Here is a 15372-nt window from a genome sequence, read left to right on the forward strand (position 1 = left end):
CTCCACCTTTAGAGATGTTTGACCCTCCTCAGAAGAACTTTGTGCAGGCTTTCTAGAATTTATGTTTAAATTAAGTGACTTACTGTATTCATATGAGGCCGTTTTTTAAATCCTGGTTTAGCACAGCACCATGCACATTAACACAGAACTTCCCTACAGTCTTTACACTGTTAAACACAACAGAGGTAATGAGAGGTTTAGTACTTACATTTTGTTTTAAAATCATCCCAGAGGCTTTCAGTGTTATTTTAATATAATATATTGTAAAACACCTCATTTACAAATATATTTGTAATTTATTTTAAATAGGAAAAAAAAGCAAATTTTCAGCTCTGTAATGGTCCATTTTGTGCATGTTCATTTAATGTTGGCACTATATACTGTGCACATTTGAAGACAGTAGGCCAAACAACACCATCCACATTTAATTCCAAGAGATGTACAACATTTTTTTAGAGAAACTGTATTTTTCACATAATAATCACCTGCACACAATTTTAGATACAGGACCATTCTGGTATCTGGCGGCACTGGCCATTAGGCTGGACAAAGACCCGCATTTCTTTTGCCTCCACACACAGTAGCATGGTAAGGGAAGTCAAAAAGAAAAAAAAGAAAAAAGAGAGAGTCTCCAAAACTCATTGTTAGAGAACTAGAGCAGGTAGTGGCATCTTTTGGTCACCACCGGGTCTCCATAGAAACCATTAGACTGAGTCTACATGACACCTGGCTGTTTGGAAGACACATCAGGGGAAAGCAAATGCAAATATAAACACGTGGAGATTGCTGAACTCTAGGACTTTAACTCTGACTGTGTACTTCTAGTCAGACTGAGATTGAGTTTTTCTGCAGCAAGTGTGAAGCAAAGGATAAAGGTGTAGGAAAAAAAAAAAAAATCTTATGCCCGGTATTAAGCATGCGAGAGGAAATGTGATGCTGTGAGCCTGTTTCTCCTTTATAGGCAATGGGAACAATAGAGAGTTTTTCTTTTTTTCAAACTACCTGGAGACTTTATTCAAATCTGGTGATCTCCACATAACCAGATATGGCTCTACGCTCCTACACGACCTAAACGCAGATAATGATAGAGCATCCTCTTCCACAGAAAACATTACTGGCGTTGCAGTGCCAGTGACGGGCAGCTGAATTACTGTTGTCTGTACAGGAAAAATCAGTACTTTTAAATGGACCGTGTTTGGTGTTCCTTATCAAAGGCAAGTTTGTTTCATGATGGGAGACCTGGCCTATGACCATGCTTCTTTCACATATACCATCTAATGGTAGGACTGCAGTCAGTATCTGCCTTCGTTTCTGTCTGGGGTCTTCCTAGAAAGTCCATTGGATCTTTTTGTCTAGTGCAAGTGTATTTTTGGGGTGTTTACCAATTGACTTTCTTGTTTCAAAAACCTCAGGGTCCTGCTTTTGCCTGTTGGGTGTCGATGCCTAATAGAGAGTAAAATGAAAACCACACCTGTATGCAGATTTTGTTGTTTTGATGGTTCAATCAGTTGATCACTTTCTTAAGTTTAAACCCATATTTTAAATAATTTGCCTACTCTATGTTTTGTCTCTGGCTACTGTGATTCAGCGGCACAAAATAGCAAATATTTGTGTCTTCTATCCTTTTCTGAAGAATTTATAGAGTTAAAAAAAAAATCAATCCCATATCCATGCCATCTTTAAGGTCCTGCCGTCAGTTTCAGTCATTCATGTGGCTAAATTTTGTTTCTCTTTCTGGTTCAGCGCTGAACACGAACAAACTGTGATCTCGCCCCGATGGAAGACAAAATATAGTTACTGAAACCCTGTTTATTGTAAACACTGGGGCTGAGGCTTTCCAAATGGCTTGCAGGTATGTTTGAATTGTGGATCCTATTTTTCATTTTGAAGCAATAAAATATTTAAGAGGCCGACAGAAGCCAGGGCTACGAGGTTGACCTTCAAAGCTAAAACTTTGCCCAGCTTTTACAGTATTTATATGGCTGGCCCCTCTTGCACGAGCAAGGATATAAAAATATTTAATTACTCAATTAGCTGAGGTGCAATGTGACCCTGTAGAAAACAGGTGAGGGAACAGGGCGGACGTGACCAGATTCAGCAAAACAGAACGCCTTGGAGACGGAAGTGAACATGTCTTTAGTATTATATGTGTAAGTGCCTCTGTGTAATGACATTTAAGTTGAGGGAGATTTAGGTAAATTTCCGTCATTATCCTGACACACTTCCACAAGGAGATAACGCCTCTGAATGACACTGATGGAGGAAAAATGGATGGATACTAATGGATTCCTAAATGGTTGAGAGTGCTGTATTGTTTTTGGTTCTTTGTGTGCATCAGGAGGGAGGGTAGGAGCCGGGGGACCCTCCTTTAGCTCCGTCACAATTTCTAACCTTGATGTTATGGATTTATGGGGGAAGAGAACATTCAAATCCCAGATGGAGGCTCTAATGTGGCCAGATTCACTTCATTATCGATTGTTCCTCTTTTAACCTCACCAAAAAACGTTCAAAGGAGCGAGCGATGGGAAGAGGATTACCATCAGCGGGCTGAAATGAAACTTTGATTTTAGCGTTTTGCAATTCCTTAAAGCTCGAAGCTACTTTGAAAGGGAAATCTTGAATTTACATTTCACATCGCTTCGCTAACGCACGCTAAAACCGGCCTCTCTGTTGGGTATGAGTTTCCCTGAAAATGATTTTCTTTGAAAACTGCACGTCTGGTGTTATTTTACGGCCACTTCAGCAGTGTACCTTAGTGGGGAAATGGGAGCTCTAAATACATGTGTACTAAGTCAAGTGTGTTTTTCTCTAAAAACATTTCAAGCAGTTAAAACAATTTTAAAATTCCAGTGAAAATAAGTGGATGTAGTCGTACTGGATGGTCAATGGGTTAAATTAAGTACACGACAAAGCAGCAAGAAAAAAGTAGCACAAGAAACAAGTGATGAGCCATGTGATCACCAGTGTGTATAGAATATATTGTGTTAAATTAATCCTACCCTATCTGCTTTGCCATGTGCTGCGGATATTTTCTTTTTTCCAGAAATGCCTAATATTTTACTGTAGCAGTTGTGAAATTGTGCAATTCTACAAACTCGTTGGTCTCAAAGCTGGCAAGAGTTGATATTTCTCCTTCAAAGGGAAAAAAGTAATCCTCCAGCAGACATTGATTAATTATCTTATGAGGCAGTCGAAGGTCCGTATATAAAAATGTGAGCGTATCTTTCACATTTTTATGAACTTGAAAAATAGGCTTCAAAAATCTTGCAGTCATCAGTTGCGCTTTATTTCTTAATTTTTTTATTTATTTTTTTTTGGCCAAAAGACTTTTGTGCTGACTGGAAAGAAAGTGTGTCAAAGGAAAGTTTTAAACTTTACGATGATGATTAGTTGTATTATTAATATCTCCTTTAAAATCAGATGTTACGTTTTAAAGATTAAAATAACTACAGAAGAGCAGCACATTTGTAATTCCACCAAACTTGGATTCAGTGTCCACAAAATCTAATTAATCCATGATCCGGAGCTTTGTTGTAATGCGACTTGACATCTGAGGTTATATTTTACCATAAAGAAATCGTACTTAATCATTTTATTGAAAAAATATACAACTGATGTGTTTGCCTATTTACATACTGTCTGAAAGAAGATGGTTAATGTTTAAGTCTTAATTTTGTTGACGTAAAATCAAGTAAAGTTAGGTCTGGAATGTTTTTTGTCATTAGTAAATTTTTAGAGGTTTCTACTTGCTGAATAAGTTTGAAAATGAACTTAATTCATCCTAAACTGAAACCCGTCATCGGTACGGTTACACAAGACGAGCAATGATACAGACATAAGGATTGGATCAGCACCTAGAAACGTCCACTGGTTTAGAGGTCGTAGTTCATTTCATGTTTGCTGCAATTAAATTTAATTGGATTTAACTGAAACAGACCAAATTTAAATTCAGTACATTGGCCCTGGGTAAAATTGTGTTTAGGTTGCACTAAGAGCAGCCATTTTAATGCCCTCATCACCCCCTTTGGTCCCAGCCCAAGTTGTTGGGGGTTGTATGTATGAAAGGTTTAAACATGCTGATGGACTTTTGGAGCTTTAATATGTTATATATATATAAAAGAATAAGCATTAATATTTGAAGTCTCTATTCACTGCACTATGTTCACCATCAAATATATTTTATTTTGTAACTTTTACCATAATAATGTAAGGTTGCAGATATTGTCAGTTTTGAGAAGGTTAAATTTGTGACAAATTTGATTGTATTAAGAACAAAATTAGAATCTGCGTGAAAGAAAGGTTTAGTGATTTTACTCCACGGTAAAAACTGACTTTTAGAGCAATATTGTGTGGGCAGATGTAGCAGAAAATTGTTTCCTCAGTGCAATTGTCCAGCACAGATCTAGAGCACATTTACCTGTTTTCTGAATGGCGCAAGCAAAACTTGCAGCTGCTGCAGACAGACAAACAAAAGCCTCTTCTCCGTTGCCAGTTCTCACACTAGCCGCTTAATGTCTGGTTCGTTCCAGCGACATTAGGTGTGGGATCTTTCAGGAGATCCCACGACAGATTCATAAACCGGAATAGATTTAAAACTTCAGCGACTGCATCTCGATGGAAACGTGCGTAAGAAGACAGAACATTCAATAAAAATGTCACTCTGTTGACACATTCTGACCTTTTCTCGAAAGATCACACAATGTTGCACTTCTCACAACTGCCAATGCGCAACATTGATGATGGCAGATAAATGTAAGTTCATGCAAAAGAAGTAATTATCAAATTCTAGAAGCAAACCATACGGAGACTCGGTATGCAGCCTCCTCACTGTTAGATTTGGAAGGCTCTCTTGCCTAAACCAATTTGTTGGGGGGGGAATAATGCCAGACAGCTGCGCAATTACACCTCAGCACAAAGCTAAGCCAATCTACTAAAGACAGTAATGGCTCGCCTTGATACGTCTGCATCTGCCTGAACCGAATCCACATACTGAATTGTCAACATAATGTCACACTCGCATCTCAGGCTTGCGCGTCAAAGCAGGGATTTATTTATTTTGTTCTTTTTTTTTGTTGTTTTTTTTTGTTTTTTGTTTTCCCCCACCCTTCTCCGGTGCTTGTTACTCGATAATGAAAGCGAGATGATGGCAGCGAAATGCGCCCATATTAATCTCTCAGCATTTTCTACCATGACAGCACAATTTTCGGTGCCTCCTCGAACAATCAGCCGCCTCAGTGTATGTGTCCCTCAGAGCAGATGCAGACTGCGCTCAAATCTCCCAGATCCAATTTGGATATAATGTTTAACGTCTGTCATTGTGAAAAGGCGAGAGAGAAATGGAGCGAGAGAAAGAGAGAGAGAGAGAACACGGGTGAAGCAAACTTTGGAAAACATTTATTATTTCTGGTATTTTTATATAGTTTGCAGGAGAGCTTTTGCTACAGAGTACCAAACAGAGGATGTGAGATAACTACTAACGTTCTGCTTAATTCTGCAGTCTTCCACGCAGTAGTAAAAAACAAATAAATAAATGAATTTGGTTTCTGCATCTCTCTGTACAAAGCTATTAGCGGAGGATTTAAGACCTTGCTGATTATTTTCTGCCTTATCATTTGGATCCTCAGCAGATTGTTGTATGCTGAAGGATTTATCTCTTCCCTCCTTGGAAGGCTGATTTTCTCTGAATTTTCATGGCTCTTTTAATTGGTCAAGTGCACGCAGTACATCTGGGCATTGTCTAAGATAAAACCAAAACCTGGTGTTTTCTGTAGAACAGAACGTCCCAAACAGGAGACATTTTTTTATGTACAGGCACAGGGTCACATTTGTAAAAAAAAAAAATCCGATAGGTTTTGCATCTAGAAACAAATATCCAAGTGGTTTGGGTAACATTTGTAAAAAAAAAAATGTCATAAAAAGATCAGACACGGGTTGTGTAAGGGCAAAAGAAAATCGGATTTGTATCAATTTCTGCCTTGAAGTGCCTCCAAAATGTCTTTGTCAATACACACAACAGAAACCATAATAAACATTGTTAGGGTTTTGTTATATATTGTAATAGTTAAAGGTGATGGTTGGCATAATGTTCTGAAACTGGTTGGATCTTTGTACTGATGGATGCAACTCAAAAATAGCGTCTTAAGTTAAAGTTTTGCTAGGCCGAGTCAGACCTGCGTAAACCTTGTAAAGTTGTTACTTTATTGGGTCTTTGATGTCCCTTTAGGATGCCTCAACAATTACGCCACACATTGGTCCGTTTCTAAAATGTAAACATTCATTGAGACAAGAATAAAACATTGCAATAAAAAGCGTTGCAATAAAACATTTCTTGCGGTTCGACTCGACCCATGAATTGTTGTAAACTGGACATAAACGAGGCCCTTTTTCTTTTCTTTTTTTTTTTTTAAAACGCTGACCTTTCTCTGTAGCATTGAAAAGTGCAACAAGCAACGGAGGCATTTTATGACTGTACCGGCATAAAGTGACAGTGATGCTTTGTACTGAGTAATAGCTGGGTCACAATGTCTCCTTCAAAGACGTCACCTTTTCAAGGGCAGTGGGATTATAATCTATTTATATCTCCTCCTCTTTACCTAAAGTTTCTGAAAAACGAAGGCGACCAAAGAGGAGTTCTGACGCACTTCATGTCTTACTCAGAGCCTTACAATTTAGAAGTTTAAAAGAGATTGGAAATATCAGGGGGGTTTTTTCCGGTAAAAACCGGTCTCATAGACAAAAAGTTGTCCCCCTCCCCCTCCCCCCTTCAATAGGCTCATACTTCCTCTTCTTTTTTCTGTTTAGCTTCATCTCCCTCTCCCACACCCCGTTCCCGGGGACCGTTTTCTGACAGGCAACATTACCGCCATTACAGATCGCTGGATACCGCTCGCTGGATGTCAAAAGAATCAGACTGATCGCATGGCACGACAGAAGAGTTGCACCGTGGCAGAGAGGACAGTCAAATGGCAGAAAATAATAGGGTGCTTGCCGGGCCTGACAGATAACTTGGAGGAAGCCACACAATAGGCGCGCAACATGGCTGAGCTTTACAATAGAACAAGCAGGAAATGGCTTTGCATTTCAGCCGTCTTCTCATTTCAGCTGACATCCCAGATAGCGCATGTCACGTTGCTGGAGGAAAAAAAAAAAAAAAATCTATGTAAAGCCAGTGTGAATCACAGCTGCAGGCAGTCGGCAAGCAAAAACTCGTTGTTTCAACGCAACCCGCAAAACACGCAGCAAACCTGGCGGTTATTTTTTTGGCTGCCTTCATTAAAAGGCAATTCCCTGATTTATGCTCAGTTAGCTTTTAATTAGAAATCAATCTAATTTGAATAAAAACATTGATCCTCATTCAAAATAAGCCATTTGTCTGCAATTACAAAACCCATTAAAGCATAATTAGACTTTCACACAGACACATAAAAAAATGCATCAAGATAAAACTGAGCATTTCAGTCTTATTGTGGGGTTTATTCCCACAATAAGACATTTAGTTAATGATTGCCCTCCTCTGCGTAGGAACCCTAATGGTGAAATTTAATTGGAGCTAAAGTGTATTGATCAGTAGACGGGCAGATGTACTTTAGTTATACACACTTGCTTCGGGCGGATGATGTGTGGTTTTCAAAATTGTAAAAAATTCTCAGCATTAAATTTAAATCAAATGGATGCAAAAGAGCGATCTGAATGTGGCACATGTTCATCGGCAGCACTCGGTGTCATTTCACATCCTGTGGACAACAGGATGCTTGTCGACCCGGCTGTAACAGAGTACACCATTTCTCTCTAACCCAAAGAAATGACGAAATAGGACCAGGATGTTTCTCACGATCACGAGCCATTTGGTGTCTTTGTCATCATAATGGTCACACAATTTCTCTCCCCCACTTGCAATACTTTGAAGAGAAAAAAAAAAAAAAAAAAAAAGCACTTTACAAAATTGGGGGGAAAAAATTTAAAATGTATTCCTAAATATGCTCTTCTTTAATTCAAGTGTTCTGATGTTTTAGTGAAGTGTTTATACCGAATTCAGTTGTTCACATTTTGTCAATTCGCAACCGTATTTCATTGTGTTTCATTGTCGCTGTATTTGATAAAATTATTCAATTTCCACTGTAATTCAGATTTAACTGCCCAACATGCAAACCAGCATAGATGTAAACAAACCAATCAACAAATCAAAACACAAATAGAAAAGGCTGAACAATACTAGCCATGCAAGTCTTTTCTTCAGATTGAACACAAAATCGACCTTGCACTTCACACAGCTAGAGAAAAATGCTCATAATAGTAATTTTATTTAACAATTTAAATCGCTCTCTTGCAATTTGATTGTTGCAAAAAGCCTGGGCAGTTTGAAATTTCGCCATTAATCCTAATTTGCTGTGGAACGTTAGTAATGATTTCACCTGAGAGTCATTCTGTTGTTAAAAGCTGGTACATGAATGAAAAATAACATCTGGTAATTACAGTAAACTCTACTAAGAAGTGACGTCTTATGTGGTAATCGATTTGGTGGCAAAGCATACCAATGAACTATCATCATTTCTGTGCAAATTTTTGTCTTCCTTCCAAACATTTAGTCCCAAAAAAAACCCAAAAAAAACTTAACACGATAAAGTATTGTGCTGATTAATAAAGCCAATCGTTTAAAGCTCTAATAGCGAAACGGTTTTCATCTGGTGACAACCGTCAGTTGTTTGCAGAGTGTGAAATTGATCACACTGTACTGCGCCTTACATCTATAAAGCTTCTTTGCAGTGCAGGAGCTGCAGCAGTGTGTGTTGTGCAGTAAAAACCCACAGGACTCTGCCGAGTGTGTGGGCGTTGGCGTTCCCCCTTCCGCCTTTTATTAGGAGAAAAAAAAAAAAGAATCGCCCGGCTAGCACCGTTTAACCTTGAGCTGCTGCTCTGCAGGGATGTATCACCTTTGCGGTCTTTTTTTTTTTTTTTTTTTGGTCACTTAAATCAATCAAAGCGTCCTTCGCAGTTTGCGGGTGAATCAGCAGTTTTGGGAGCTTGATTGATTTTTATCTTGATTTCATAAAACATTTAGACAAACCAATTAAAGAGACGGCCGACTGCAAGCCAACAGCACTTAATCCATCATTCTGTCGGGGGGGGGATAAAATCAGATTGACGTTAATGCAGTCGATGTGTTGACGCGTTTGCAGTCTGCTAAAATAAAGCGCGAGTTAATTAGAGCAACCTGAAAGAATGAGCCGCGGTCGGCGTGAAGCCGGTTTGTTTGTTTTTGACAAAATGCTCGGGATATCGGAGGAGCCGGAGGTGTAAATGTTTTACGATGTTAGTTTATGACGCTCAACCACCTCATCCCCCACGAACGCATTTCCAGTGCGCTCCACCCCACAGCGCCGCCGATCCCTGGTGTGCAGTCCCAATATTGGAATGATACAGATGTCTACCTCATGTTTCCCTGAAGGACCAGCCCTTCCCAGGCCGCTACCAACCCAACCGCATGTGAAATACAACGCGGCCATTATCATGAAGCGGCTCTCCCCCAGAGCTGACGGCGAACTCCCACAGAACTCTTTCTCTTTTTGTTTTAAGGCAGCCTTCTTAATTACTTGCTGTCCCATTCGGGTTGTAAATGGCTCTTTATTGCGAGTCCGTAATCAGAATAAATCCTGGAGCCTATTCACTGGCCCACTGTCGCTCCCTCCATTGATTTACAAATGACCCATGTATTATTAATCCAATGTTTTCGCCATTTTTACCTCATTATAAGCCCTATCTGCAAGCAAAGGGCACCTCACTGCAGTGTTATCTCACACAGCAGAGTTTCTGCAGGATCCTCGCTAAGGTTTGCTTTTTTTTCCCCCAAAAAAAGATATGGTCTTGGTGTTGATAACAAGAAAAATAGTGGACAAAGGGGCTGCGATAGCTACGCATTCCTCTGCAGCTAATATAGAGCCTATCGTTTTTATCTGTTTGTTCCATTATGCATTTCCTCCTTTGTCCTTTCATAAAGGCAAAAGTACACAACGGAATGCCATTCATGTCGGAAATTATAACCGTTTTGGTGAAAAAAAATTTTCTTTTAAAGAAATCTTATCGTAAATAAAAACCAAAGAGACCTCGGCTTATTTGATTAAAGGTACATGACTGAGCCTGAAAGTTTGGCAATATTTGATGAGACTTTTGGAATATTATATCTAGATCTCTTGACTTTTTTTGTTTGTTTGTTTGTTTTTTATGTCCGCACTGTTATGGTCAAGCAAGTTACGAAATTCAGTGGGAAAGAGAGGGGATGCATCCTTGAACAGGGTTCATGAAACATGAAATTCATCACAACTCATCATTACTGAAGAGCAAAAACAAAACAAAAAAACATCCCAGTTAATTTAATGGGCGCTTTTGAACAGAGGAAAATGCCATGTATGTTCAGGACCGTACATACATACACCACCGGTTGCCCTGTCTGTCACAGCTGAGTGTGTGTACGTGGTCGGTACCTTTGCGGTGACGTGCCTGGCGGTCCTCCACTTTGTTTCCAAACCTACGGCAACCGTGTGACGGGACCAAAACTTCAGAGGAAGGTTTTCATCGCCTTGCTGACTCCGTAGCACCGAGATTTAAGCTTTCCAACCTGACATAGTGTATTTCAATCGTCACACGTGACTGTTTACTTAATAGTTTTTAAAAGAAGACGTGGGGGCAGAGGGGGTTGTGCTTTGCCTCACTTGAAACATCTCATCAAATTACAAATTTCCCCTGAGTTAATTTTGGAGCCGTGCGAGTGCTAGGCTCCTAAAACGTTTCCTGTTGAGTCAGTTCCAGGCAGCTGAGCCTGTTTTGTTCCCCCTGCATGGTTTTAATTTGCGTTTGTGGATGCAGCAACATCTTGAGATTACTGACAGTGCTCAATCTTTTAATGGCTGTCTCCCATAAATCCAGGTATGGCTGATTGCACCACTTCTGTTTACTTGCACTTTACCTAATCCTATCTCTCAGTCTAACTCGCATTGGCCAAAGTGAATTGCAGTTTTAAACCAGTTTTACGTCTCAGTGCCTCTCGGTCCTGTATTATTACTAAATGAAACCAAAGTAGTCTCTCACGGAGTCACAAATACTCACTTCTTTTTGCCAGGGGACGAGCCAAAAATGAGAACCGAGTAAGATGTCGGTATTGACCGTTTTAGTTTCATGTTGCAGCTTGAAATGAGATCATTGGAAAAACAGAAGCCCTGATCAATGCCTCTGTGGAGCATGGAAATTAATAAAAGTCTTGAATGTATTGACTAAAGCTTTTGGCAGATAGAGGCTTTCTACAAAAGATTTGCTTCTCACAAAAGCCTGAATCTCATTCCATCCTTTCACCCCTTATTGTAACCCTTCGCTTCACTTATTCATAGGGGTGGGCACGGTCCTCAGTAGTCTCTGTGGTGAAAGCAAAGAGATTGCATTTTTTCTTTTTCTTTTTCTTTTTCTTTTAAGGGCACAATTGGAATAAAAAAAATGAGATGTGCTTAGAAATACTTTCACAATTCAGAGTATTATCTGAGTTGCAGGTCCTACGTAGCTTGCTACATTCAGGTTTTCAAATCCATTATAATTTCTATCATTGTAAAATATCCTTAATAGTAGTAGCAACATTTGTATGTTTTATACCTGAGCTCAGAATCATCATTCTCACGAAACATTTGAATTTCCTGTTTGGAGCTACACCCAGGGATAGAATGATGCCTTGAAAATTAAGGCAAGGGTGATGGGGAATTTTGGCAATTTTGAGAGTCTTACAAATCAAATTTAAGGTACCAAAACATGCAAACTGTGCTGTATTTAGTTCATGCTTGGTAATCTGCAGTTAGTCGAGGATACTCCTTACACCTTTGACAAATTTGAGACTTCTAGACTTTGAAATAAAGATGATTTAAGTTGTTTCAGATATTACAAAAGCAGAGCAATGCTTGCTGCATAATTATCTGCAGTGGGAGCTGCACATAAGAAAACCAAGCTACTATTCAAAAGAGAATGCACAGTATTTCATACTTAAACTCCCTGAAAAGTTTATAAAAATGTTGAAATTTTAATGGAAATGTGTGGAAATCCACATATTGTTTGGTATAAATGTCATATTTTGCAAATAAAATATAAAGGGCATCAAAGTGCAGATACCAAACTAACTCTGCCAAACAAACTCTGCCTTCTGATGGAATATGTGGCTCAAGTTCATGCCAAACTATTTTAGCTACATTCCTCCCGCCCCCAAAAAAAATAAATAAGAAAAGTCTTGGGGATTCTGGTTTACGGTTAACACTTGAAAATGAGATTTGGCCACCATTTCACCGTGTGCCTACTGCACCTGCATTCAGACTTTAAAAAAAAAAAAATAAAGCTCAGATGAAATAACAAAAAGACTGCACTTAGTTTATTATAGTTGAATATCATCATTAGTTAAATTGGTAGATAACAGCAAAGAGGCAGTTCACCCTGAAGCAACGCCAAACTAAAACATATATCCTAATATATAGGATAAAAAGTGAGCGGCCTGCGATGCTCTGCAGGTGTTTCATCATGCAACAACAAAAAGAAAAAAAGCGCAGACTCTGAATGCAGTCATCAGTTCTAATCAACAGAATGCCTCAAGTCTGTTGTGCTCACAGTTTCATCTCCTTCAATTACCAAAGCAAATTGGCTCAGAAGCCTAAGTGTCAGCTGAAGCAGTTAATTCTTAATCAGCATTGTGAAAGTGGGTGTGATATTCATTGGTCACATTAGCTCGTTTATTATCTTCCACCATATCGTATTAGAAAGGCAAATGTATTAAATATTACCGCCGGCGGATGTATGTCGGAGGTGGTGGTGGTGGGGGGGGGGGGGTTTGTTAATATCGCACAAAACGTCGTGGTGTTGCTCAAACAATGAATAACAAAAAGGTCTCAAGGATTTTTTATTTTTTTGTTTTTCCCTACACGGAGAGCAAAGAGAGCCCAATCCGTCAGAGAAATAAATAAATTACCCGCAAGCTTCTTCAAAAACAAACAGCTGTCAAAAAGTCACTCAGGGGCGCCGCGCACACACACGCACACACACACTCCTTGTTCCCCCTGGAAATCAAATCCCAGCTAAGAGGTTGTTTATATATATATATATATATATATATATATACTTTTTAAAATTTTATTTTACTTTTTCCTTCATCGCCCCGTTACTTTGTGCGTTTCCATCTTCGAAGCAAATCAAGCAAATAAACATCCTCGGAGCTGTCGGAGCTTTAATGTGATGTCTGCCGCACGACGCCTCGCCGCAGAGTAATCCTGCCGTAGCCCCAGGATGCGCCTGTGATCTCCGCTTTGAGAGAGCCAAAGGAGACCCCGGCAATAAAAATGTCATTATTATCACGCAGCACCTCGCGTTAAATGCAAGAAAGCATAAATTAAGAGGGGAGGGCAGTGGTTTGTAAACAAACCACAACAGCCCAAGATGAAAGTCGACGAGTTGGAGGAGGAGGAGGAGGGGGGGACAGGCTTTCTTCCTCTCTCTTGTTCTGCGAGCGGTGAAGTGAGGTGGTTTGCATGTCCCTCTGCTGCTGAACGTAACCCAAGGAGCTGCAGCTTGCTGCTGCAGGCTGTGGATTGTCGGCGCCGTGTTGATTCAACAATAAGCTTAACGTCCTGCTTTTCCAGTTCAGGAAGGCAGAGCCGTATCGTCTCTGTTAACTGAAGGCATTTAGCTTTTATATGCTTTGCAAACTGAACCGCGGGGATAAACATGACTAAGCATATTACACTTCACAGGTGTTGGTTATTTTTGTTACACTGTGTGGAACAGTGCCCTTGTGAAAAATGGTTTTAAAATTCTTTAGTTTTTCACGTTTTGTCTCACTGCAACCCAAAACTTCAGTGCATTTCTTTTTTCTTTTTTTTTTTTTTGGAGGTGTGAGGTACATTTCTGTTCAGCGCTGTTTAGTCTGATACCCCTAAATAAAACAGATTGAACTCATTGTGACGTCCCAAAGGTTTCTCAGAGAACATTAGTGAACAAACAGCACCATGAAGGCAGAGAGACTATCAGTAGTGCATATTAGGTTTAAATCAGGGTTAAGTTACAGTTATGTGACAAAGTGACTCCGTCCTTTCTGATTTCCTGCGTTTTGTGACACACATCAGCGTTTCAGAACATCAAGTCCCTTGAAATATTTGTCAGAGGCAACATAAATAAACGCAAAATCAGTTTATGAATGAAGACTTTTCTTTTCTTTTCGAACCTGTCCCGTCTGGCTGCGTGGCGCTCAAATATCTTTTGAGGCCCAACAGATTTATTTCCTAAGACCCGCCGGGCTCTCAAGCATGTTCCAGTCCAAATCTGAACTACAGACATATTCAGTAGATTAGAATATGCTTTCTACAAAAGACTAGAAGCGTCTTTTGTAACTAAAACTTTTTGAGCAGGTATACGTCTCATTAAGCCCTTCTTTTTGTGTGAAAATGATTTTTTTCTTTTAATTGGCTTGCTGTAATTTTCTAATCTTAAATGTTGTGTTTTCATCAGATGGTAAATCATCATAATTAACAGAAAGAAAGGCTCCAAAACAGGCTGAGTGTAATTAGTCTAAATGTAGCAATGCAATGTTCATCTTAATAAATTGGATTGCTGATATATTGCACCTTTTACATGATATTCTTAGTTATTGAATACGACTGTGTAATAATCTTCCTCTCATTCAAAACCCACTCCTATCGTCGTCGTCACATGGTTACCATGCAGATTTTCTATTCAGGATCCTTTAAGTGCTGCTTCTTCTTGCCATCATAATGTTTCTGGTCCTGTTGCAAAATTGAGACATTTCTACAACCTGCTGTGTTAAGCTCTCTTGTTCTGTCTAACTACCCTGACTTTACACCTAAACGCCTCCTTTTCCAACTATAATGTGCCTCCTCTGTCCCTTTTCTCTTAGAATAAATTACTTTGGGGACTGAAGTGTTTTTCAAAACAATATTTTAGGTTGTTGTGGAACATTTCTGTTGTTGCCAAACAAGCAGCCCATTTATGTTCAGTAGGTGTTATTTTTCTATAAGCTCTTTTTTATTATTTTTTTTATAAGATTGTTTCCTTAGATTATGCTGCTTGTTGTTTGCGTACAGTAGCCACGTAGCAGAAACTAAACACTCCAATTATGGGAAAAGTAAGGGGGGGAACCAGAAAAAAACATGTTTTAAATAAGAACAAATAAAAAAAAACATAAGAATATTATTCTTGCTTTTAAATAAGCTATGGAGCATCAATTTTCCTTGAGCACTTCTGTTTTCCCTGAACAAAACGTTCCCTCTCACAAGTGGCAATTTTGCAAAATTGTGTGACTCAGTTTACCAAATATGAAAGAAAGGAAAATGTTTTAAAGTGGAA

General features: G+C 39.2%; 1 long non-coding RNA gene across 1 annotated transcript in view; it reads left to right on the forward strand.

Moving 5' to 3' along the window:
• Positions 1–1731: 1731 nt before the first annotated feature.
• Positions 1732–15372, forward strand: part of LOC103146373 (uncharacterized) — a 51884-nt gene continuing 38243 nt past the window's right edge. Inside the window, exon 1 of the long non-coding RNA XR_001663645.1 lies at positions 1732–1852. This is a non-coding gene — a long non-coding RNA (uncharacterized LOC103146373). The remainder of the gene's footprint in view (positions 1853–15372) is intronic.

Source organism: Poecilia formosa, unplaced genomic scaffold, assembly GCF_000485575.1.
Source record: "Poecilia formosa unplaced genomic scaffold, Poecilia_formosa-5.1.2 Scaffold157, whole genome shotgun sequence".
Lineage (NCBI taxonomy): Eukaryota > Metazoa > Chordata > Actinopteri > Cyprinodontiformes > Poeciliidae > Poecilia > Poecilia formosa.